This window comes from Schistocerca americana, chromosome 8 (genome assembly GCF_021461395.2).
Source record: "Schistocerca americana isolate TAMUIC-IGC-003095 chromosome 8, iqSchAmer2.1, whole genome shotgun sequence".
Taxonomy (NCBI): domain Eukaryota; kingdom Metazoa; phylum Arthropoda; class Insecta; order Orthoptera; family Acrididae; genus Schistocerca; species Schistocerca americana.
This window is the reverse complement of record NC_060126.1, coordinates 51,063,654-51,090,052: the sequence shown is the minus strand read 5'-3', so window position 1 is coordinate 51,090,052 and position 26,399 is coordinate 51,063,654. Positions and strand designations below refer to the sequence as shown.

At 42.6% G+C, this 26,399-nt stretch overlaps 1 protein-coding gene across 1 annotated transcript in view; it reads left to right on the top strand.

Moving 5' to 3' along the window:
• Positions 1-26,399, top strand: part of LOC124545519 (T-box transcription factor TBX18-like) — a 239,975-nt gene that overhangs the window by 168,068 nt on the left and 45,508 nt on the right. The gene's annotated exons all lie outside the window — the stretch shown is intronic.

The window sequence follows — 26,399 nt, the reverse complement described above, 5'->3', positions numbered from 1 at the left end:
CCATACAAATACTTTCAGAAACGACTTCCTGACACTTAAACCTATATTCGATGTTAACAAATTTCTCTTCTTCAGAAACGATTTCCTTGCCATTCCCATTCTACATTTTATATCCTCTCTACTTCGACCATCATCAGTTATTTTGCTCCCCAAATAGCAAAACTCCTTTACTACTTTAAGTGTCTCATTTCCTAATCTAATACCCTCAGCATCACCCGACTTAATTCGAGTACATTCGATTATCCTCATTTTGCTTTTGTTGATGTTCATATTACATCCTTCTTTCAAGACACTGTCCATTCCGTTAAACTGCTCTTCCAACTCCTTTGCTGTCTCTGACAGAATTACAATGTCATCGGCGAACCTCAAAGTTAATATTTCTTCTCCATGGATTTTAATACCTACTCCGAATTTTTCTTTTGTTTCCTTTATTGCTTGCTCAATGTACAGATTGAATAACATCGGGCAGAGACTACAACCCTGCCTCACTCCCTTCCCAACCACTGCTTCCCATTCATGTCCCTCGACTCTTATAACTGCCATCTGGTTTCTGTACAAATTGTAAATAGCCTTTCGCTCCCTTTATTTTACCCCTGCCACCTTTAGAATTTGAAAGAGAGTATTCCAGTCAACATTGTCAAAAGCTTTCACTAAGTCTACAAACGCTAGAAACATACGTTTGCCTTTCCTTAATCTTTCTTCTAAGATAAGGCGTAAGGTCAGTATTGCCTCACGTGTTCCAACATTTCTACGGAATCCAAACTGATCTTCCCCGAGGTCGGCTTCTACCGGTTATTCCATTCGTCTGTAAAGAAGTCGCATTAGTATTTTGCAGCTGTGACTTATTAAACTGATAGTTCGCTAATTTTCACATCTGGCAACACCTGCCTTCTTTGGGATTGGAATTATTGTATTCTTCGTGAAGTCTGAGGGTATTTCGCCTGTTTCATACATCTTGCTCACCAGATGGTAGAGTTTCGTCAGGACTGGCTCTCCCAAGGCCGTCAGTAGTTAAAATGGAATGTTGTCTACTCCCGGGGCCTTGTTTCGACTCAGGTCTTTCAGTGCTTTATCAAACTCTTCACGCAGTTTTGTATCTCCCATTTCATCTTCATCTACATCCTATTCCATTTCCATAATACTGTCCACAAGTACATTGCCCCTGTATAGACCCTTCTCTTTAAGAATGTTATTTACTCAGTAGAATGGCTGAGAGCCGCGCCTACACAACTTGAATAACTTTTCTAGGTATGGTCAAGGCTGTCGCATGAGAAATGTAATGGAGTGTACTGTTATGGTGGACAGATGGGGTTCGCATACACTGTAGCGCGCAATATCGTGAGCTGCGACGACAGCTGCCTGCATCGCTTGCTGCTGATAAATAACACAACTATGCCTATCTGGATTGACATTCGCCAGTCAAATTCTCCCTACGCCTTGATGAAGTCAAGGACTTCTATCTGCCCCTACTCTAACTATTGGCATGGTACACCAGTCAGATAACTATCCACCGCAATGCCACTCAATATTCGCTCGCAGATGTTTCAAAAATGGTTCAAATGGCTCTGATCACAATGGGACTTAACTGCTGAGGTCATCAGTCCCCTAGAACTTAGAACTATTAAACCTAACTAAGGACATCACACACATCCATGACCGAGGCAGGATTCGAACTTGCGACCGTAGCGGTCGCGCGGTTCGAGACTAGCGCCTAGACCGCGCTCGGCCACCGCGGCCGGCGCAGATGTTTAACTAGTACTCTGTCCTTGTTCACATCGCACAATAAGTGTGGCGGCCAACACAGTGAACAACTGAGTGACTCAATATAGAGTATAACTCCGATTCACTAACGACAGAGGTGCTCTCCCAGTGAAGTATTGAGGAGAAACTTTGTTCCTCGCTCTTTGCGCACATGTACAAGCGCACTCGATCTCGTTACGTGTTCCCTCTCAAAGAGCGACAACTGAGCAGTCCCTTTTTCTGGAAAAGCTGCAAGGGTATATCATTCGCTGTCTTCCCTCACTCCTTTGGCTCTTTGCGTCAGAAATATTCCATCAATCAGCGTTGCTCTTCTAAACGGAGAATGACGTTTCATTTAAGTCGACCAATGCAGAAAGATGTAGCATCTCCGATAGGCGTATACTGCCCTCCTGTGAGAACTCCGTAACTCCACAGTCGGTCCGTCAAAAAATGCGTCTTCTGGGTGCTCCCACACAATGTAGCGGAATTTGCTTTTAAGTCAAAGACGGGGATTGTTATCCTTTCGCTCTGGCAAAAGCTGTCCTCTTTCTGGGCGGTCGTTCCAGCCGAAGTAGGTGTGTGCCGACCCACCCCTCTGAAGGGACGAGCCTCCCACACGGCCACCTCCCTAGACCGAAAATTCCTGTTGCCGTCATGTTGTCTATGCCAGCCTCTACTTTTTCAACCTCGGTGCGCACTTGCGATTTACTTATTAGATCTGCATATCGCTTACACGAATTCATACAAAACTGACTCTACGTTATCAAGTTTGGGTTCGAAAGAAGCGTCTTGATGTGGAGAATACGACTCTGAGGACGGAAATGTAAGAAATGAAGGTCAGGAGACTATGCCACTTTACAAGCACACATACACTGCCTTCACTCTCGGAGTCAACGTAATGTTGCGTGAACTGAACTCAGTGTCGCGGCCCTGTGTCCATGATGTGAATTGTGCTAGGAGGCGATTCTTGCCGGAGCTGGATCAGTTTACACTGGGACTGTTGATATTTTTTAAAATATCAGGAATCCGATTCATGGATGTTTAAAAAAACGTTATCAGCCCTCGATACATCGAAAAAAAGTATACATATGTGGACGAAAAAAACATCGACCTGCCTGCCTATAAAAATATTGGCTGGACATTGTAAATATACTGCCAGTTTTAGTTTAGTTATTGATTTATTATTACACATTCTGTATTCCAACAAGCAAGAGGCCTTCTTATTCCCCTTAGACCATGAATTGAAAGGAAAATATGCTGGCTAACGTTAGGCGATAACCACTTTGCTCACAACAGTAACTGCATGTAAGTGGCACAATAAAAGGTGTCCGATGTGTCCGTCGTTTGGTTTCGTCATGCATCGGATTTATTCGCACACTTTATGTCGACTTCCCTGTTTTTCTCATTTCTGCAAACGCCGGCGACCTAATAGTTGCGTCAGAACTGCGCGGTGAAGCTATAAACGTTCCAGTTTCTGTTACTAGCGCCCCGCGCCGATTGCATCAGCATTCCCGCGTCTCCACCCACCGCAAATACCAATCTTGTCATTTAGATTTTTGTTCATCATTTTCAGCAACTGTTTCTGAAGAATGGCGAGGTCAAGAAATAGCACATAGTTAGGTTAAAAATTGTTTTTTAAAGCAACTGGTGTGTTATTTCTTCACATCGGAAATCTTGTTACTCCATTCACACCGCTATCCCCCAGTGCAATCGGTCTTCGTCCTTGGGCCACCTATAGTTGCTTCACACACTCAAAGACTGGGGATGATGAAAGCTCAAAAAGCAATAAGACTCCTTCACACCCTGAAAGTAAAATAGTAAAATTAATTCTACTACAATTTCAAAAGAAAAATTTCCAATATTTAGCAAAAACTGCGAAAAAAAGATAATGTAAAATAAAAATATCGGCACTCTTTACTGCCATTTCAACATCGATATATTGGTAACAGTAATATCGTACATATTTATCAATATTTCTTGGGAAAACATGTCGATATTTTATCAACATCCCCAGTTTAAGTCTAAAAAATAGTCTCAACCACTAACCCCGCCCCCCTCCCCAACCCTCGACTAAAAAAAAAAAAAAAAAAAAAAAAAAAAAAAAAAAAAAAAAAAAAAAAAAAATATGGTTCAAATGGCTCTGAGCACTACAGGACTTAACATCTCAGGTCATCAGTCCCCTAGAACTTAGAACTACTTAAACCTAACTAACCTAAGGACATCACACACATCCATGCCCGAGGCAGGATTCGAACCTGCGACTGTAGTGGTCGCGCGGTTCCAGACTGAAGTGCCTAGAACCGCTCGGCCACCAGCGGCCGGCCAACCCTTGATTCCTTAGGGAATCGAACGGCGTTCATGTGGTCGGCCTACTTTACAAACTAGATCATGTGGCAAACGTTTACGTTAGCATAAAGCCAATACATCTGATAATCGGATATAGTAACAACAACTTCGTTACAAACGACTGAATACTCTTGGCGCTAAATTATTCGGAAATACTAACAACAGTTCCGCTACAAACGATAAGTTTTGTAAACTCTTTGCGAAATGCATCAGTGGCATTTAATATACCTGCATGAAGCATAACATCAATTATAATAACACACATGTCTATTCCTTTAATTCAGTAATCGTAGTTGTATATGGTATAGTAAAAATATGTCATGCATCGTTAACTTAAATATGTTAGTATTTTTGCCTGTTCTGTCTGATGGTACGTGACATACAGCAAACTGACTTCTGCGGTATGCAAAGGATAAATTTAATCTTTAAAAACTACCGCAAAATTGCAGGTTCTTAATCCGCTGTAATGAAAAAGATCGTAAGCCGATTCGACAGTAAGATGAACCAGAGAGAAACCGAAATGTACCGTAAAATGGGACTACCACTGCACATTTCGGTAGTTTTCTTGCGGTTACTTTTTTTAACATCCAAAATTAATTATTTTTTTGCTCCAACAGAATAATGTGTCCTTTGGCTCTCAAATACATGTCAATATCAAACCGCATTAGCCCCCACAATTTCATATTTTCTTTTTAAAAAAATGTGAAATTTACTCCGAGTGTGGAGTTGCTTTGATGAGGCACTGAAATGCAACTTATGCTAAAGATCTAAAGTGTAAAGGTTACTTTGAATTATTTTGATAAACAAATAGTAATATTTGTGTATTATACAGGTATTTAAATTAAAAACAACGAGTTTTGACAATCAGTTCGTCATTTTTATGAAAGAAATATTTAACATAATAATATCAGACACTTAGACACATAAACAGTCTTGTTTCTTTAGACTCATAGTTAACTTGAGCATTAGAAAATTTGAACGACAATAGAAAAAAAAATAATTATTAATCTGTATCCTCGCAAACCATTCATTCGAAGGACGATTGGTTGACCCTTTGTTACACATGCCACAAATCTAATTTTTGCAAGTGATGCAGCAAATACAGTCAGCAGCCGATGATAGAAGCACACTTACAAATGTAAGAGCGGTGGTTGTGCCTCTTCTTGCCTTTCTTCTTGCCAGTTATTTCCTTCTTGTGAGACAATCCACTTAGAAGAACATCTACATCGAAAGAAGTCTGGTCTGTCGCAGGCGGCAGAGAAGAAGTTGAGGGGATTGATGTGAAGATTGGGTCATCCTCAACAGATGAGACAGTTTCAACAGCCGAGACATCCGTTTCGATTTCTGGGGCATCATCGATCGTTTTGGAGATCTTGGCTTGTTACAGATATCTGTTTACCTGGTTTAAGAACGACTTTCTTTGCTCTTCTGTGTCGAATTCTTTCAGAGATGTAGCCACTTGCCTCTTTTAGAGCTCCAGAAGACTGCTGTCGAGAACACATCCAGTCTCTTCTGAATCATATGCTGGAAGCTTTTCAAAACGGCTTCTGGGTCAAAAGGGCAAAGACCTGTAGTTCTGTTTCTGTTAGGAGCCAAATCACCCCTCAATCTCTTTCGGGATGGCGACCCATGTTCTTTATTCTTTTCTCCACTTCTCCAGCACCTTCCGCAATAGTTTCTTTAATGGCCCATAGATACCCACGTGAGTGTGTGTCGAGTTTGGTGTCATAGATGTAAAATAATTGTTGTTTTCTAGTGCCGTTTTGATGACTCCAGGTGAAAAATGAGAATCCAAATTGTCACTAATGACAACGACTCTTTCATTTCCTTCCCTGTGTTCCTGGATTTGCGGTAGGAATATCTTGAAGAATCATACCTCCAAGAAGTTCATATAAAACCAGCGGCCGCTACTGTTCCTGTAAATAGTTCCAGAAGGCCCACCTTGGTCGAGTCGTCGTAAAGGTGCTTCGATTTGTTAACAACCATCAGAGGAATCAGTTGTCCTTCGACTGTGCCACAGAACATGATGGTAATATATTATTTCGAATGCTCCTGGGATCGCCGCGCGGGATTAGCCGAGCGGTCTCAGGCGCTACAGTCATAGGCTGTGCGGCTGGCCCCGGCGGAGGTTCGAGTCCTCCCTCGGGCATGTGTGTGTGTTTGTCCTTAGGTTAATTTAGGTTAAGTAGTGTGTAAGCTTAGGGACTGACGACCTTAGCAGTTAAGTCCCATAAGATTTCACACAACCTGAAAAAATGCTCCTGGGATCTTTCGACGTGTTTGTGCCTTCGGCATACTAAGACTTTTATCGCCCCCAGATAGTCTGTAATATTTTTATTTTCATAAATATGAATTAGAGAAGGATGTGTCTCCTCTAACGTTGGTCTCAAATTCTCAAAGGACTGTTTGATCTCGTTAGGATCCACTGATGCCCCTTAAGTTTTGATGTTTGTAGTAAGTCTCTGGGTGAGGTTGTTCCGAGCTGCAAATTCGTTCAGAGTCGTAGCCCAGCAAGTTGTCTTTACACTGCTTTACCTCTACCTTCCTTCTCGTTAATCATTTGAATGATGGTTCGAATGTCGGTCTTTGCGAAAGAAAATTGCCTATCTGCTAATGCACACGAGGTATTTGCTAGTAATTTCTTACTCTGAGGCGTCAGAACAGTGGAATGGCCTGGATTTCCTTTGTGTTTGTAATGGATCATGTTAAGAATGCGGTACCTATTAATTTTCTACTTCTTGGTAGCGTCCGCCTGGGTAGGTGCCCTGGTTCTCACTTCTGCAATGGCTTTTGCAAGATTTTCATCTCTATAATTTTTTTAGTTCCGAGCGTACAGTATTGTTTTATACGTTCTGACCTTTATGACGTATTTTCAATGCAAATAAATACAAGGGTAATCTATAAAAAAATAGAATGCACACATATGTTTATATATGTTAATCTGCCGAAATCTGTATATGTTTACGTAAATAATACTACAAACTTACCGAATACTAGGCATCTAAAGAGTACGAAGCCATATTTACGCACCACAGTAACTAGTTGTTGAGTCACGTGATCGCAACGCACCAAATCCCCCCCCCCCTCCCGCCACTGAAAGCCACACGAGCTCGTTCTCCACCCATTTAAACCGAATTTTGACGCACTGTTAATGTAGCCCCAAAAACCGTCAAAGCCGCCCTTAAAGTAACTCCGTTTGACGGTTTCAAATATTGTATTGTGCCTCACTTCTCTGATGCTGCCACCTCTAAAGATCATTTACTTAATTATTTAATTTAAATATCAATGACTGAGGTTGATTTAATTATGCAGTCGGTGCAATTTATTTTAGTAAATTATTTCATTTATTATGTGAGCACACAATGTAACATCAGTACCTTTTCCTTGCTAATCAGCCAGTCCAAGAACATCGAACAAAAACGCGTTCTACCAACTGTTTCTGCAATATCGGGGTAGGAACATTCAGCTTCCTGTAGCTCTATTACACGACCACGTTCAAACTCAGTGAGGTGTTGCTGATGGCATCTTTGTCGCTTTAAAGGCATTCTTGACTAACATCGCCTCAGCACGTCCAGTCTCAAAGGTAACTAACACTCACGACCCTTACAGCGTGTATTTAAAGCGAACCTGATTTTCATCCTCATACTGGCACTACTGGCGCCACTGTAATGCGACTGGCGTGAAATGTCAATAGACATCAACTTCCACATGTAGAAACACGTCTACCAACTTTCGTTCATGTCGCACAACTCCTTCTTGGTTTTGTGATATTTTCTGTCAGTGTAATTTCTCAGATACATTTAGTCATGTCTAATGATACTGACGTGTTGCGAATAGAGTTAATAGCTACGTAAATAAAAAAAAATTTAAAAAATCTCATGCTTGAAGCCGAAGATTTGCTGCAGGAACAACGAATATTTACCAAGTGATGAAGTGTTTCCTTTCATTACTTTGTGGGTCTGTAAAAGAGAGAAACTTTCGAAAAGGTTTGAAATTATGTGATAATGCTGAACAAAGTACCCACTAAAGACAGGGATATTACGTTCTGACATGACAGACAGCGATGTTCGAACACGAACAGTTTGTGCAGGTAACAGAACGAGGTTTTCCCGGTAAGATTTTACATTTATTCACTCCAGGGACTTCGCCTTATAAGTTTCGGTGCTAAAGTAAAACTACGTATTCATGGTAATGACAACCTGTTTCGTAAGACCTTCTGGTGTATAGATGTGTATTTTGTGTATATCTAGGTCGATTGAAGATGGTCATATCATTGAAAACAGTTTCGTCATTTAAAGTGCACAATGCAACAGGTTTTTGCAGAATATAATGACGTTTTTATAATATTCCCAGCTCTGTTTTAAGGACAATCTTATCTGCGAAATTGTATCCATGACAAATGCGTATGCAACAGAGAAATAATCAAAGGTGACCCCGCTAGCAAAATGTACACTGTGGCGCTCATGGAAAGATTCAAATCAGAACACATAAAGGTATCTTGGCGTCTTGCTGATCATTCTAGGGCGCCTCAAAAGAAATGCACAACATTTTCTTTTTCAAAAATTCAACTTTTGTTCTACATCTTGGCTATTCACCGAGGTCATAGATGTATTCTTTCCGATTGTACTCAAATTTAATTCAAGGTGTTTCCGCAAGCTGCGCTGCGGTAGCGCTCCGTCAAGATGATTGCTGCACTTAATATTCGTCGGAAGCAACGTGCTGTTATGGGGTGAGAACGAAACAGTGACACATATTCACAAGACGCCAGGGAAGGTGAATGGGGATGACGCTGTTGGTCGCAGTGCAGCCACTCGTCTGCCAAGCAGACTGTCTGGTGCCGGTGGGCGCCACCAGGTCACGACCTTCGCACACCGACATAAAGAGCACTGACTGCACCATCTAATCTGGCTGACAAACTCATAACAATGAACAGTCAATCAGAGTGGGAATAGCAGAAGCTAGTGTCTACAGAGTATTGAAACAGCTGACCCTGACGTTGAAAAAGGCCTGCGCCAAGTGAGTTTAGAGAATGCGAAGGGTGGACAACATTGATTCGCACACCATACTGCTTCAGTAAGGCATCGTCTGATTACCACCTCTTCTGTAGATCGTAGGAATTCCTTACTATAACGACATTGGAATTCATGACTTCCTTGTGACGGCTGCTAAACAGTGGCTCAAACGTGCTGGCCCCCACTTCTACCATGCAGGCGTATAGCCCTTAGTTCCACGGTGGCGTCAGAAACTTGAAAAGGACGGGGATTTTGTGGAAAAATGATATTTTGTCTCTCAAGAACGCATGTACACATTATAAAGTATCAAAGGTGTGGCACATAACCTGAATGTTTAAGGAAACGTTAAGTATTTATTTTGGAATGACCCTCGTAACTCGGATTTCGAATGCGGAATTGAGTGACTATTGTATCAAAGCAGCCTATTTTGAGAACCATTCTCCCAGTACGTTTCGCCTCCTCTCCGATTTTTATATGTATCAGCTAGCCCTGTTTCCCCACCCAAAATAAATAGCTACTAAGGAGGACACGACAAAAAGAGTTAAGGGTTAGTACAAGCCCACCGGGATCAAGATCTGACAATTACTTCTGCCGTCACAATTCCGCAGTCCGTTGCTCAAAAATCTGTTTAGTTGTAGGAAGATTCAAAAAATTTTGAGCATCCTCCCTGCGCCGATATCTAGCGCCAAGTGATTCTCATTGATGAATCAGTGGAACTGATGAATTCATCAGTGGAATACGCCGAGAAAGAGTGCAAGCGCTTGATTCTCATTGATCCCACAAACAAAGCTTCGGTTGAAAGTGCTTTTGTTGCGGAAAACACAAAGTTTAGTGCAAATACACACATCAAAAAAAGTTTTGCATCACCTCGGTTCCGAGAGTTCCAGAAATTGGAATAGAGATCAACGCTCATGAAAACCACACATGGCATGTTGTACCACGATGCACCAAGACCTTCAGAGATCTGGTCCAGATTGCTGTACACACCTTCGCTACCCAGTAGCACGTCCTCTAGCACTGACGCATGCCTGCATTCTTCATGGCATATTGTCCACAAGTTCATCAAGTTACTGTTGGTTCAGATCATTCCACTCCTCAATGGCGATTCGGCATAGATCCCTCAGAGTGGTTGCTAGGTCACGACGTCCATAAACAGCCCTTTCCAATCTATCTCAGGTATGTTCGATAGGGTTCATGTCTAGAGAACGTGCTGGCCACTCTAGTCGAGCGATGTCGTCATCCTGAAGGAAGTCATTCACAAGATGTGGACGATGGGAGCACGAATTGTCGGCCATGCCGGCCGCGGTGGTCTCGCGGTTAAGGCGCTCAGTCCGGAACCGCGCGACTGCTACGGTCGCAGGTTCGAATCCTGCCTCGGGCATGGATGTGTGTGATGTCCTTAGGTTAGTTAGGTTTAAGTAGTTCTAAGTTCTAGGGGACTGATGACCACAGAAGTTAAGTCCCATAGTGCTCAGAGCCATTTGAACCATTTTTTTTTGTCGACCATGAAGACGAATGCCTCGCCAGTATGCTGCCAATATGATTGCACTATCGGTCGGAGGATAGCATTCACATATTGTACAACCGTTACGGCGGCTTCCATGACCACCAGCGGCGTACGTCGGCCCCACATAATGCCATCTCAAAACAGCCTCTCAAAACTCCACCTTGCTGCACGCGCTGCACAGTGTGTCTAATGCGTTCGGCTTGATCGGGTTGCCTCCAGACACGTCTCCGGTATATGCGACACTCAGCAGTGAAGAGAACTTGATGCCGATTCTGAGCGGTCCATTCGGCATGTTGCTGGGCCCATCTTTACCGCACTGCATGGTGTCGTGGTTGCAAAGACGGACCTCGCCATGGATGTCTGGAGTGAAGTTGCGGATCATGCAGTCGTAACACGACGTCCTGTGGCTGCACGAAAAGCATTATTCAACATGGTGGCGTTGCTGTCAGGGTTCCTCCGAGCCATAATCCGTAGGTAGCGGTCATCCACTGCAGTAGTAGCCTTTGGGCGGCCTTAGAGAAGCATGTCATTAACAGCTACTGTCTCTCTGTATCTCCTCCATGTCTGAACGACATCGCTTTGGTTCACTCCGAGACGCCTGGACACTTCCCTTGTTGAGAGACCTTCCTGGCACAAAGTGACAATGCGGACGCGATCGAACCGCGGTATGGAACCGTGTAGACATGGTTGAACTACAGACAACACGAGCCTTCCTGGAGGAATGACTGGAACTGATCGGCTGTCGGATCCCCTCCGTCTTATAGGCGCTGCTCACGCATGGTTGTTTACGCCTTTGGGCGGGTTTAGTGACTGTGTCTGTGATACAATATCCATAGTCAACGTCTGTCTTCAGGAATTCTGGGAACTGGGGTGATGCAAAACTTTTTTGGACGTGTGTAGTTTTTTAAACGTAATCTTAATTGGGATGTTTCAAAACTGTCCTACTACACTGGAAATAAAATAATTACAGCGTTTATCTTTATATTCAGTTCTGTGTAGATGGGAGCTGTTTAGTAACGATCCTTTATGAGTAATAACTGCGCTGCAGACAACGCAATACAATTTTATCGTGTCGCCCAGTCCATAATTCGTATTATATCTTCGAACTAACGATAATTATAGACTATAATGTGAAAACTGCTTGTAAGATTCGTTCTTTCTATCCAAATGATACTTTTCCTTCACATTTAACTAGAATTACACATCACAAAGCACAAATAAACCAAAACACTTTCTCATGCACAATTCCATTCAGCGCACCGATCGTTGTTCTGTGTGTTACGAGGCCTGACATTAGCTAATACTTTAAATTTGAAGCCCCCATGCCTTCAACGGTAGGGCGTGTAGCATTTTGCGCATAAATTTATCAGGAGAAGATTCGAACACTGGAGTACAGCCCACTATTTTCCGCCACGTCCACTCGGCAGCACAAAAAGTGGCGGCGGGTGAAATTTCCTGCCTCGTTACGCAGGAGCTTGTCACTTTGCATAACGTACAGCTCTACACGTGAAAGTAAAGAACACTCCGAACTGCCAGTGTAAATGAGGTGATTGCGCCATGTTTACACTCAGCGCGGAGCATGCTTCCTTTAAAAACGTAAGAGAAAATCAGCTCCACGTCATTCTTAGGGTTTCATACATTTGGAAACGCGCATTAAGTCGCGATGTGGAGTCAAGGGCGGAATATGAATAAGAAATACCTGAACATGTTACCACTTAATAGAATGACGTCATAATTCAGTGGCGTACCCGACACACTGATAAGCGAGTGCACGATGCTAGATTTCGAACCGAATGTTACTTTCGGGATTTACTTTCGATTTTATTGCGTTAATTTGTTTAAATGGTTCAAATGTCTCTGAACACTATGGGACTTAACTTCTAAGGTCATCAGTTCCCTAGAACTACTTAAACCTAACTAACCTAAGGACATCACACACATCCATGCCCGAGGCAGGATTCGAACCTGCGGCCGTAGCGGCCGCGCGGTTCCAGACTGTAGCGCCTTTAACCGCTTGGCCACACCGGCCGGCTAATTTGTTTAAGCTAAAGAAACCGTGGAATTAACAGAACAAATAATTCACTGTTCTTGACAACATTTGTTAGGCCCTTAAAATGGCGTATCAGGTGGTTTCTTTATCGGTTAATGTCCCCTCCAGAGATCCTCTGCTTCAGTGACCGTCTGTATACTGTGAGGAAGGATATCTATCAGGTCTGTTTTCTGTCGCCTCCTCATAAGCAGCATTCTAAAGGTCATCGCGGGTTCTTCGCGCGGGATCAGGCCAGTTTTCCTTCGTGGTCCTTTTTGTCTCTGCCCACATGTTCTCTGTTAGGCTGAGGTCTGGAGCAGATGGAGGCCTGTCAAGAAGAGAAATGTCATTCTTTTCTGCAAACCAGTCCTGCTCCATAGGTGAGAGGCATATTTAAGACTGATCCTCCTGGAAAAAGGATACAGTCGTCAGTATATGGGTATATAGGGCAGCATCAAGTCAGCCTTTTATCCAGTGAAGCATTTCCACTACACGGGACACATCTAGAACCAAACCGCAAGAGGCACACAGCTACCGCGAGATGCCTGGTGGATGTATTAGGACTCGAAATGAACACCGTGGAACCTAGATACTCCCACTAGACCTTTTTCAGCTGTGAAAAATAATGATTCGTTGGAAAATACTACATTCTGCCAGTCACGATCAGTATTTTCCCCAGCTAATGCTAACCGGTAGAGTGGATGGCAGAGGCGTGGACCATGACATTGCTCCTGCAGCCCCTACAATAAGGAGCCCTGGAGTCCGAAGGAAGAAAGCGAAAAAGTATCACCAACCGGTAAAATAAAAAGATAAAGAGGAAAAAAACCAAAAGAAATTGAATAGACGAGTGAAGTCTTTCCTTATGTTAAAATAATCAAAGTAGATGTTTGGAAACATTTAGGAAATAAAGATATGGGAATCATTTATCTCCTCTAGTCAGACGAAAGATCAATCTGAATTAGGTCACAAACATCTGTAGAACGAAAGGGATTATAGGTGTGCAAATACTGCTGCTGAGGGTATGGTGAAATTGAGGGTTTCAGAGTGTAGTTGCGAAATCTAGAGTGGGAACATCTACACTACACACTTGGCGTGAATGATAAATACAGTATATTGTGTAACACAGACGAAGGCTACTTACTTTGAGAACTGTTGTCCTAAAAAATTAAATGTTCCTAAATCCCAGGCTGCAAGTAGAATCAACATAACAGAATACACCGTTAAATCACATCAGATATTGAATTGGAAAATTCTCAACAGAATCATCATAGAAATAAAATGTATTCACTTTCAAAGAAGGAAGGAAGATTATGGTTTAATAAGCAATACCGATAAACCTAAATCTCGGTGGTTGGATGGTGATTTTTACTGCCGTCCTGCCGCATACGAGAGCATTATGTGTTTCGAAGAGTAAACATATTCCTTTTGACAAGAACATAAAAGTATTTCGAACGTAGTAAAAAATGAGTCGGGACCAAGAAATCAGAGAAATCAGGAATTTTTTTTAAAACCTTATAACGAACTGATTAAAAATAGTCTCAAAACTGTGGACGCTTTCAATAATTCTTTTGTGTAAGTAGCACTTAATTTAAGTCTGAGGTGTACCTTAGTGGATACCTTGCAGATAACAGGAAAAAACGTTCCAAAACGAGTTTAATAAAATTAATTCCTTTTCTTTACGAGTATTAGACAACATACGCAGTTTTGGTAAACACATCAAGTAATTTTGCATAAAAGAACTTCCTGCCGTAGTGGGGCTACAAATATTGGTTGAAGTCGCTTGGTAAATCGCTCGTGCGTGGCGAAATCGAAGAGAGCGACCGACTGCAGTCGATATTGCTCCCGAGATGCAAGCAATACACAGTGAGGTGATGAAAGTCCCTGGACAGTATACAAATGGCGGTAGTATCGCGTTTACAAAGGTGTGATTAACAGACTTTGAACGCACAATGGCAGGAGGTGCTAGACGCATGGGACATTCCATTTCAGATTTCGTTAGAGAATTCAGTATTCCGAGATACACAGTGTCAAGAGTGTTGCGAGAATACCAAATGTCAGGCATTACTCTACCACGGACAAGGCAGTCGCCCACGGCTTTCATTTAACGACCGGGAGGAGCGGCATTGGCGTAGAGAGTTGTCATTGCTAGTAGACATGCAACACTGCGTGAAATAACGGCAGAAACCAATGTAGGTCGTACGACGAACACATCGCTTAGAACAGTTCTGCGAAATTTGGCGTTAATGGGCTATGGCAGAGGACGACCGACGCGAGTGGCTTTGCTAACGGCATCGTCACAAACCCATCTGACCATATCGATTGAACCTGAGACGACTGTAAAACAGTAGCCTGGTCAGATGAGTCCCAATTTCAGTTCGTAAGAGCTGATGGTAGGTTCCCAGAGTGGCGCAGACCATTCGAAGTTGTGTACCCAAGTCACCAACAAGGCACAGTGCAAGTTGCTTGTGGCCCCAAAATGGTGTGGGCTGTGTTTACATGGAATGGACAGAGACCTCCGGATGCTCGCCTACTTGGAGACCATTTACAGCCGCTCATGGACGTCGTGTTCCCAAACAACGATGTCATGTCACCTGGCAGAAATTGTTCGCGATTGGTTTGAAGAACGTTCTGGACAATTCGGACGAATGATATGGTCATCATCCGAGATTAGTCCGGTCGAACATTTACGGGACATACTCGAGAGGTCAGTTCGTGCCCAAAATATTGCGCCGCCAACACTTTCGCCTTAATAATAATGAGCGTATGGCATTGGTGGCCGGGAGACCCTTCGCGGAGCGGTTCGGCCCTGAAGACAGAGAATACAGACGTTGAAGCTGCGTATGGTCTCTGAGTAGCGGCGCTGTCAGTGATAAAGGGAGAATGATTACGGTTCAGCGTCCAGTCGACGACGACGACGGCAACGAAGACAATGTAGACGACGACTAGGTCATTAGAGATGAAGAGCAAACTCGGTAAGCTTCAAATGGCTCTGAGCACTATGGGACTTAACTTCTGAGGTCATCAGTCCCTAATTAACCTGAGGACATCACACACATCCATACCCGAGGCAGGATTCGAACCTGCGACCGTAGCGGTGGCGAGGCTCCAGACTGTAGCGCCTAGAACCTCTTGGCCACTCCGGCGGCAAATTCGGTAAGGAAATTAGCTGTATCCGTTTCAGGGCAACGATCGCAATTTGTGTCGAACGATTTTGAGAGAAACCACAGAAAAACTCAATCGGAACGGTCTGACGGGGATATGAATCGCCGTGCTCCCGAATGATAATCGTCTCCACTGTAGCACTGTGACGCCTCGCTCGGTTGCCGTCTGAAACAGCCATGCGACAAACAACTTGACGAAATTCCAACATTTGTGAAACATCGACCACTGAGTGCAAATTGTGCAACGAAATAAAGAAGTGAAGAAGTGAAGAAGAAGCGTCGTGTGAACCAGAGGCTGACAGAGCCCGCGACAGGGCATTGAGAACGCCACGGTTCGTAGAGATGTCGCTCCGCGAACGCCATTGTAGACCCATACGTAGTAAAACAACATCTTTTCATATCTAATGCCTCTGATGAACACTTTATAAATGAGGCGCCAGCCGAAGTGGCCGAGCGGTTCTAGGCGCTACAGTCTGGAACCGCGCGACCGCTACGGTCGCAGGTTCGAATCCTGCCTCTGGCATGGATGTGTGTGATGTCCTTAGGTTGGTTAGGTTTAAGTAGTCTAAGTTCTAGGGGACTGATGACCTTAGAAGTTAAGTCCCATAGTGCTCAGAGCCATTTGAACCATAAATGAAGCACCTAAATTTTTCAACAACATTTCTTGGTGACATTGCTCTTTTGCTTTTAGATTAGCTGATATCGATAACAGCTCTACTTAAAGTACAAACATAAAAAATATCGGACGTACAACACAAAGCAGAGTTGTCCTAGAGTACGCACTGTGTCCTGATGTAACATATCTGACAGAATCTATGGCTTCTGCAAGAGCGTTTGCCAAGTTAAAAATATTTTAGAAATTGCTTACGCTGTACACTGCGCCTGGGACGGTTGTCTGGCCTATCAATAGGAGAAAGGCGGGAAGGATAGTGGTTCAAATGGCTCTGAGCACTATGGGACTTAACATCTATGGTCATCAGTCCCCTAGAACTTAGAACTACTTAAACCTAACTAACCTAAGGACAGCACACAACACCCAGCCATCACGAGGCAGAGAAAATCCCTGACCCGGGAAGGATAGTGAAAGGCTCATTTGACTAACGACAGAGAGAGAGCAACAGAAGGTTTGAAAAATCGTAATATGGAGAACTAGAAACAATATTCCAGACACCTCGCAAGAACGTGCTTCAAAAACTCCAAGACCCGTTTTTCAGGGCAGAAACTGAAGTTCAGCTCTTAACCCTTTTAGAGATAGCGCAGATAAGAGTCGGACTGTAGTGAGAACTCGCCTCGCATGAGGGCTAAGAGCAGTCGTTTTCCCCGCGCTCCATCCGCTAATGGGACTGGAACAGATTTCATTGAGTGGACCAATAAAAAATATGCTCCAAGTTTCGCTTTACATTGATACATGTGTATGTAGAACATGAAAGAGCTTGAAATATCGATTTTTTTTTTAAAGAAATGTACCATGTTGCACATTCAAGAACGAAGAAAAACTGGTTTATGTAAGACAAGAATTTAGGTAAGCAAGCACGTGGTTCTCATTAGCGGTCCATATTTTTGAATGGCTATTCACCCTTACGCACTTATTTGAAAATTTCTCTGCGTTTCTCTTTTATCTTTCAGTACGGTATTAGTGTTTCACTGTTCGTTGTATTATTCAGCGTTATACTTAATTTATCTTCAATATTTTTATTCTGACGTAAGAACATTGTCTTACTAGTTACATGTAGATTCTCATAGAAAGCAGTTTGGTTTTTTCGTTTAATTAAAATGTACGAATGTCACTCCGAAACAAATTCACATCATTGTTTTTCAAAAACCCAGCTTTTCTTTGCTACTCATTGAGGTCATAGAAACATTCTTCCTGCTCGTATCGAAATTCACTTCATTCTCTTTCGACAAGTCGCGCTGTCGTAGCATTCCGTCAAGACGAGTAGTGCATTTGATGTTTGTCTACAGAGTTCCTGTGTTGTGAGACCGTGAGAGGGATAAACATTCACAAGAGACTGCAGAAGGTGTTCAGGAACAATGACGCCGACGACAGCAAGCACATTGCCTGGTGAGATGGGCACACCGACGCGCAGCGGTCCAACCAACACTGCACAGGCTTTCTGGCAGTGTGCGGCGATCACACAGTCTGATTCTGGCTGACAAACCCAAAACAATGAACGAACTGTCAGTCCGAATGGGGGTGACGTATACACAATGTGGTTCTGGCTGACAAACGCAAAACTGAACGGTCTGTCCAAAATGGGAAATAGGAGAAACGAGTGCTTGCGGAATACTAATATAATTGAACTTGAAAAAGTTTACACCATGGGTTCCGAGAGAGTTGACGGATGCTCACAGGGAAACACGAAAGAATATGTGTAGCGCACTTTTGGAACAGTACGACAAATTCTGAAGATAAATTCCTTGCAAAAATTGTGACTGGAATGAAACCTGGTTGCCTCACTTTGAACCGTAGATGAAAAAGCAATCGATGATTACGTGCAACTTCAAAACTGCGTCTTGAGCAGGAAAAGTGGTGGCTATTGTGTTTCTTGATTCACAAGCACTGTTGATTCTGGGCATCATGTGATATAGAACACTGTAAGTTCTGACACGTAAGTGGCAACCTCTAAAAAAACTTCATGATCGAACGTGTCGCGTTCCACAAAATCAGCAGTTACAAGATGTTCTGTTGTTGCGTGATAACGTCCGGCATTATGTCGGTGAGAGGACCACAAAGCTTGGGTGGTCAAGATTGAAACACCAACCCCTACATCCCCGATCTGGCGTCATGTTTATACCACCTCTTCGGTAAACTGAAGGAATCCCTCCGCAGAACGAGATTTGAAGATGGTGAACTGTCTTGTGAAGGCTGCCAAACGGTGGCTCAAACGTGGTTGTCCTAACTTCTCCCTTGCGGGTATACAGGCCTTAGTTCCACGGTGGTGTAAGGCAGTTGAAAGGAACGAAGATTATGAAGAAAAATCACATTTTGTCTCTCAAGATGTGTCAAGATACTGTAAAAATAAATTGTGAGGTTAAGAAAACATTGTGCATACCTTTACGAGCAACCCTCGTACCATGCTTAGAGAAGTAGGGCCGAAACGCTGTTTCCTGAATCGATAAATCAGGAAAAATCATTGAGTACCAACCAGGCTTTAGACCAAATCGTCCTGTTCGGAACAAATTCTTTATTTCAAACTAATCCTTAGGCACCAAAGGATGTCTAGTAACAAAATTGTATGTACACTTGTGGATTTTAAAAAGGACTACGACTCAGCGGATCTTGAATCTCTTGTCCATATTTTAAAGGAACAAGGGCAAGATAATAAAACTTTAACACTGATTAAGGAAACGTTAACCGACACTAGCTCTAAATTCATTGGAGAAATTTCTGAACCATTTCATATAAAGACTGGTGTTAGGTAGGGAGATGGACTCTCTCCATTACTGTTTAATTGTGTTTTACAAAAGAGCGAGAGCAAAAGTCGAGTCAAAATATACATGAATGAATCTGTGTGGTAGTGAAAAGTCACCAGCAATGCTTTTCACGTCGTCATTTATTAGGCCCCTGCTCAGGTGAGGAGCGCCTAAGACAGTATTTATCTTGACGAAGTAGTGGCATCATTTGCTTTGCTTTGTGACCTACGAGCAAATACAAGAAGGAAACTCAGAAAATTGCCAATTACTATGTGCTGTACAGTTAAGATATTTTTCTAATACATAGTAATAATTTATTACCTGAAGTATTCATGTGCTGTATACAACCATTCTTGCCGACATGTGTGATGATGCTAAACTCTCGTTTGCAGATTGAGCAGATTGCTTTGTAAGCATTTGACCATGCCAGTTCAGTCCAGGAATATAACGCTTCCCATTTCGTAAGATATATATACATATATTTTGTTTTGCTTTTTGGTCGCATTTTAGCTTCGTCCTCGCTGCCCATCATAAAATCTTGAACAACAGTTCACAGTTAAGTACTGGCACTGACACCAACTCGCATCTAATCGTGAAGCATCGATTCACCGTTTCCAAGACAATCGGTATACATGGAAGAAGCCTGGAGATACCGACAGGTTTCAGATAGATTATATAATGGTAAGACAGAGATTTAGGGACCAGGTTTTAAATTGTAAGACATTTCCAGGGGCAGATGTGGATTCTGACCACAATTTATTGGTTATGACCTGTAGATTAAATCTGAAGAAACTGCAAAAAGGTGAGAATTTAAGGAGATGGGACCTGGATAAACTCACTAAACCAGAGGTTGTACAGAGTTTCAGGGAGAGCATAAGGGAACAATTGACAGGAATGGGGGAAAGAAATAGAGTAGAAGAAGAATGGGTAGCTTTGAGGGATGAAGTAGTGAAGGCAGCAGAGGATCAAGTAGGTAAAAAGACGAGGACTAGTAGAAATACTTGGGTGACAGAAGAAATACTGAATTTAATTGATGAAAGGAGAAAATATAAAAATGCAGTAAATGAAGTAGGCAAAAAGGAATACAAACGTCTCAAAAATGAGATCGACAGGAAGTGCAAAATGGCTAAGCAGGCATGGATAGTAAGGATGTAGAGGCTTATCTCGCTAGGGGTAAGATAGATACAACCTACAGGAAAATTAAAGAGACCTTCAGAGAAAATAGAACCACTTGTATGAATATCAAAAGCTCAGATGGAAACCCAGTTCTAAGCAAAGAAGGGAAAGCACAAAGGTGGAAGGAGTATATACAGGGTCTATACAAGGGCGATGTACTTGAGGACAATATTATGGAAGTGGAAAAGGATGTAGATGAAGATGAAATGGGAGATATAATGCTGCGTGAAGAGTTTGACAGAGCACTGAAAGACCTGAGTCGAAGCAAGGCCCCCGGAGTAGACAACATTCGATTAGAACTACTGACAGCCTTGGAAGAGCCAGTCCTGACGAAACTCTACCATCTGATGAGCAAGATGTATGAGACAGGCGAAATACCTTCAGACTTCAAGAAGAATATAATAATTTCAATCCCCAAGAAAGCAGGTGTTGACATATAGGAAAATTACCGAACTATCAGTTTAATAAGTCACGGCTGCAAAATACTAACGCGGATACTTTACAGACGAAAGGAAAAACTAATAGAAGCCGACCTCGGGGAAGATCAGTTTGGCTTCCGTAGAAATGTTGGAACACGTGAGGCAATACTGACCGTACGACTTATCTTAGAAGCTAGCTTAAGGAAAGGCAATCCTACGTTTCTGGCATTTGTAGACGTAGAGAAAGCTTTTGACAATGTTAACTGGAATACGCTCTTTCCAATTCTGATGGTGGCAGGGGTAAAATACAGGGAGCGAAGGGCTATTTACAATTTGTACAGAAACCAGATGGCAGTTATAAGAGTCGAGGGACATGAAAGGGAAGTAGTGGTTGGGAAGGGAGTGAGACAGGGTTGTAGTCTCTCCCCAATGTTATTCAATCTTTATATTGAGCAAGCAGTGAAGGAAAAAAAAGAAAAATTCGGAGTAGGTATTAAAATCCATGGAGAAGAAATAAAAACTTTGAGGTTTGCCAATGGCATTGTAATTCTGTCAGAGACAGCAAAGGACTTGAAAGAGCAGTTGAATGGAATGGATAGTGTCTTGAAAAGAGGGTATAAGATGAACATCAACAAAAGCAAAACGAGGATAGTGGAATGTAGTCGAATTAAGTCGGGTGATGCTGAGGGAATTAGATTAGGAAATGAGACACTTAAAGTAGTAAAGGAATTTTGCTATTTGGGGAGCAAAATAACTGATGATGGTCGAAGTAGAGAGGATATAAAATTTAGACTGACAATGGCAAGGAAAGTGTTTCTGAAGAAGATAAATTTGTTAACATCGAGTATAGATTTAAGCGTCAGGAAGTCATTTCTGAAAGTATTTGTATGGAGTGTAGCCTTGTATGGAAGTGAAACATGGACGATAAATAGTTGGGACAAGAAGAGAATAGAAGCTTTCGAAATGTGGTGCTACAGAAGAATGCTGAAGATTAGATGGGTAGATCACATAAGTAATGAGGAAGTCTCGAATAGGATTGGGGAGAAGAGAAGTTTGTGGCACAACTTGACTAGAAGAAGGGATCGGTTGGTAGGACATGTGTTGAGGCATCAAGGGATCACCAATTTAGTATTGGAGGGCAGTGTTGTTGTGGTCTTCAGTCCTGAGACTGGTTTGATGCAGCTCTCCATGCTACTCTATCCTGTGCAAGCTTCTTCATCTCCCAGTACCTACTGCAACCTACATCCTTCTGAATCTGCTTAGTGTATTCATCTCTTGGTCTCCCTCTACGAACAACAATCTCGATATAGAATCGGTTGCCTATTTCAACGAATTCTGACTGTGTGAGCAAAATTTAAATGTTTGAAACATATTTGTACACATGTAAAAAATAAAATGAGGACTCGAACCTCCGACCTGGGGGGGGGGGGGGGGGGGGGGGGGAGCAACCCCGCAATCTGTGGTAAGGCGCCTTAGACCGCGCGACTATAAAAACTGGAGATAAACGCCCAATGAGCCTGAAAATACGGGAGTCGGGAGATTATGAAAAATATGTTCAAATGCGGGAGATCCCGGGACAAACAGGAAAGTTGGTCACCCCATATTTACATTGCAGTGAGGCGACAAAAATCATTGGATAGCAATACGCTCATAGACAGATGACGGTAGATCACGTAAACAAGGTATAAAATGGAAGTTCATTGGAGAAGCTATGATTCCTCGCCATGTGATTCGTGTGAAAAGGTTTACTTGGCCACATGATGGGAATTAACACATTGAACACTGGATGGTGGTTGGAGCTAGGCGCATGGGACATGCGACTTTCGAAATCGTTAGGGAATTCAATATTCTGAGAGCCACAGTGTCAAGAGTGTGCCAAGAATAAGAAATCTCAGGCATTACCTCTATCATGGACAAGGCAGTGGCCCACAGCTTTCACTTAACGACCGAGAGCAGCGGCGTTTGAGTAGAGAGTTGTCAGTGCTAACGGACAAGCAGCACTGCATGGAATAAGCGCAGAAATCAATGTGGGACATCAGATGAATGTATCCGTTATGACAGTGCAGCGAAATTTGGCGTTACTGGGCTATGGCAGCAGAAAACTGACGTCAGTGCTTTTGCTAACAGCACGACATCGCCTGCGGTGCCTCTCCAGAGATCGTGACCATATCGGTTGGACACTAGATAACTGGAAAATTGTAACCTGGTCAGATGAGTCTCCATTTCAGTTGGTAAAAGCTGACAATAGCAGTGACCCAAGTTGTCAACAACTCAATGTGCATGCTGGCGGTGGTTCCATAATAGTGTGGACAGTGATTACACAGAACTGGTCCAACTGATCATTGACTGCAAATGGTTACGTTTGACTACTTGGAGACCATTTGCAGCAGTTCATGGACTTTATGTTTCCAAACAACGATGGAAGTTTTACGGATGACAATGTGCCATGTCACTGGGCCACAATTAATTACGATTGTTTTGAAGAACATTCTTGACAGTTAAAGCAAATAATCTGGTCATCCACACCCGTTGGCCAACATGAATATTATCAAACATTAATGGAACTTAATCGAGAGGTCAGTTCATGCACAGGCAACATAATGTACAGAGGCAGCACTGCTCATTATATCAGGAAGGAAGGAAGGAAGAAAGATTGTGTTTAACATCCTGTCAACATTCAGATCGTTAGAGGTGAAGCACAAGCTTGGATCATGTCAAGAATTGGGAAGGAAATTGGACGTGCCCTTTCAAAGGAACCGCCCTGGTATTTGCCTCTAGCAATTTAGGAAAACTATGGAAAATCTAAATCTGTATGGCAAGATGTGGGTTGGAACCATTGTCCTCTCTAATTCCAGTCGAGTGTGCGAATCACTGCACCACCCCGCTCCGTCTCATTCATCTGCAGTGGACTTCCAACAACTTGTTAAGTCCATAAAGAAGATACAACATGATATAATGACATATGCCATGACTTTTATTACCTCATTTTATAGTGCCTTGTCAAGTCCATAGAAGTGAATGTTGAGGTACACATATTGCTGTTACAAACTGCAGCCTTATGCTGTGGTTTGATTTCAACACAACTTTATCACAAAGATTTAGTAAATTCAGTCATTATAAAACAAATTTTGGGGGATGCTGGTTAAATTCTATAAAGAGTACTATGAGAAAAAGTTTTCCTATCATAGTAGATTTTATTTTTAAAAGTGTTATTACTGATAATACTTTGTTTTCAGTGCATTATTACTGTTCAGATTACTGGGGCATAATATGGCAGTTAGTACAGGGCTCTGTCCTTGCAGCCTCCTTTTTCATTATTGCTCATCATGTAATCATTATGTAGTCAGATTGACAAATGATGTTATGATGACATCTCTGCTTACTTCAAATCAGGGCATCTCAGCTCTCGATAATGTTATACAGGAAGTGTGGTGTCACCGCCAGACACCACACTTGCTAGGTGATATCCTTTAAATCGGCCGCGGTCCGTTAGTATACGTCAGACCTGCGTGTCGCCACTATCGGTGATTGCAGACCGAGCGCCGCCACACGGCAAGTCTAGAGAGACTACCTAGCACTCGCCCCAGTTGTACAGCCGACTTTGCTAGCGATGGTTCACTAACAAATTACGCTCTCATTTGCCGAGACGATAGTTGCATAGCCTTCAGCTACGTCATTTGCTACGACCTAGCAAGGCGCCATTATCATTTGCTATTTTTCTTGTGGTGCCTGTACCGTCAGACCGATGTTCACGAATTATGGATTAAAGTTAAGTATTCCAGAAGCTACATACGTTTTTACTATACTCAACTCCTTTAACTGTTCCAGACCTCACGCCAGCCTGCGTGAGCTTAAACGCGTGCCTTTCGGCTACCTCCAAGTGGCTTGGCTGTCTTGCCAAGTCACAACAGTTTGGCGCCGAGGATTATCCATAATTGGTAAACATCGGTCTGACGGTACATGCTTCACAAGATAAATAGCAAATGATAATGGCGCCTTGCTAGGTCGTAGCAAATGACGTAGCTGAAGGATATGCTAACTATCATCTCGGCAAATGAGAGCGTAATTTGTCAGTGAACCTTTGCTAGCAAAGTCGGCTGTACAACTGGGACGAGTGCTAGGGTATCTCTCTAGACCAGACCTGCCGTGTGGCGGCGCTCGGTCTGCAATCACTGATAGTGGTGACACGCGGGTCCGACGTATACTAACGGACCGCGGCCGATTTAAAGACTACCACCTAGCAAGTGTGGTGTCTGGTGGTGACACCACAGGAAGCACTTGCTTCTTCACTGTATGGCCCTCATCAAAGAAACTTCTCTATAATCCAAAGAAAACACAGTGTCCATTTAATGACATCCAGGGCACAGAAAGTAAATCTGTCAAACCACTAGAAATGCAAACTTAACTAGTAAGGACACATCACCCATTTCTTTAGAAATATTACATGAGCCTTTTATTTCTTACGGAAACATAGATATGTGATTAATAATGGCTATTTTGGAACAATGCAAGATTTTTGTTAGGTGGGTCCATAGCTGTGATGTACTGCAGAAATGACATTGTGATTGATACCTTCAACTGTTGATTTAAACAATTTTATTCACTGCTAGTTGCCGTGTACATACCATTCCCATATATAAAAACTGAACTTAATGTGTGTGCATGCCTGTGTGTGTGTGTGTGTGTGTGTGTGTGTGTGTGTGTGTGTGTGTGTGTGTGTGTGTGTGTTAGCAGTATGTCAATGTCACTGACATGCCATAGCCCATCAATAAGCTTCCATCCACTCAACACTAATACACTGATTGTACTGCTCGTATCCACATAATATTGCTTCTGTGTGTGTGCTCTATTTTAATTGTAACTGCTTGTTTCCTTTCGCCTGAGCCACAAATTTTGCCTGTTCTAAGAGTAGCTGCAAGCCAAATGAATGATGAACACATCATGACATTTTAGCTCTTGGGATAATTGTTCTGTATAATAATGAGTTTTCACAACATACTGTTTGTGGTGAGCACATTGCTTCCAAGGACTGCTATCAAATTTACTGTAAATTATGGACTGTAAGCAGTTGGTAACAGTGATATGCTTCTTATATGCAGATATGAATTTCAACTTTTGTACATGAAGATGTTCATGTAAATTGTAACTTACAGAGAGTAAAGTTATTTAATTCACCACCTGACGGTGTTAGTCACAGTGTCATTTCTTAGAGCTCTCTGTTTTGGACTCCTGCAGACGCACATTTCATTTGGGGATATACTGCTCACATTATCAACATTTTAAAATACAAAAAAAGGAATTTCGTACACAGTGACACAATGTGTGAGACAAGTCCTGTGGAGCACTGTTGCCCTCTCTTAGCAGGCTCAGTCAATTGACCACAGTAAATCTGTACACTTACATACATGTCCGCTTTGCCAGAAACAGTGGCATGACACATGTCACCAGTGAGTAAAGGAAAATTAAAATATATGAAGCCACCAGCTCACAAACACTAGGGACTCACACAAAACCTACAATAACTTGTCACAGTCTGCTTTTCCCATGCCATTAAAATATCACAGACAATGGATGTCTAGCTGGTCAATAGAAACC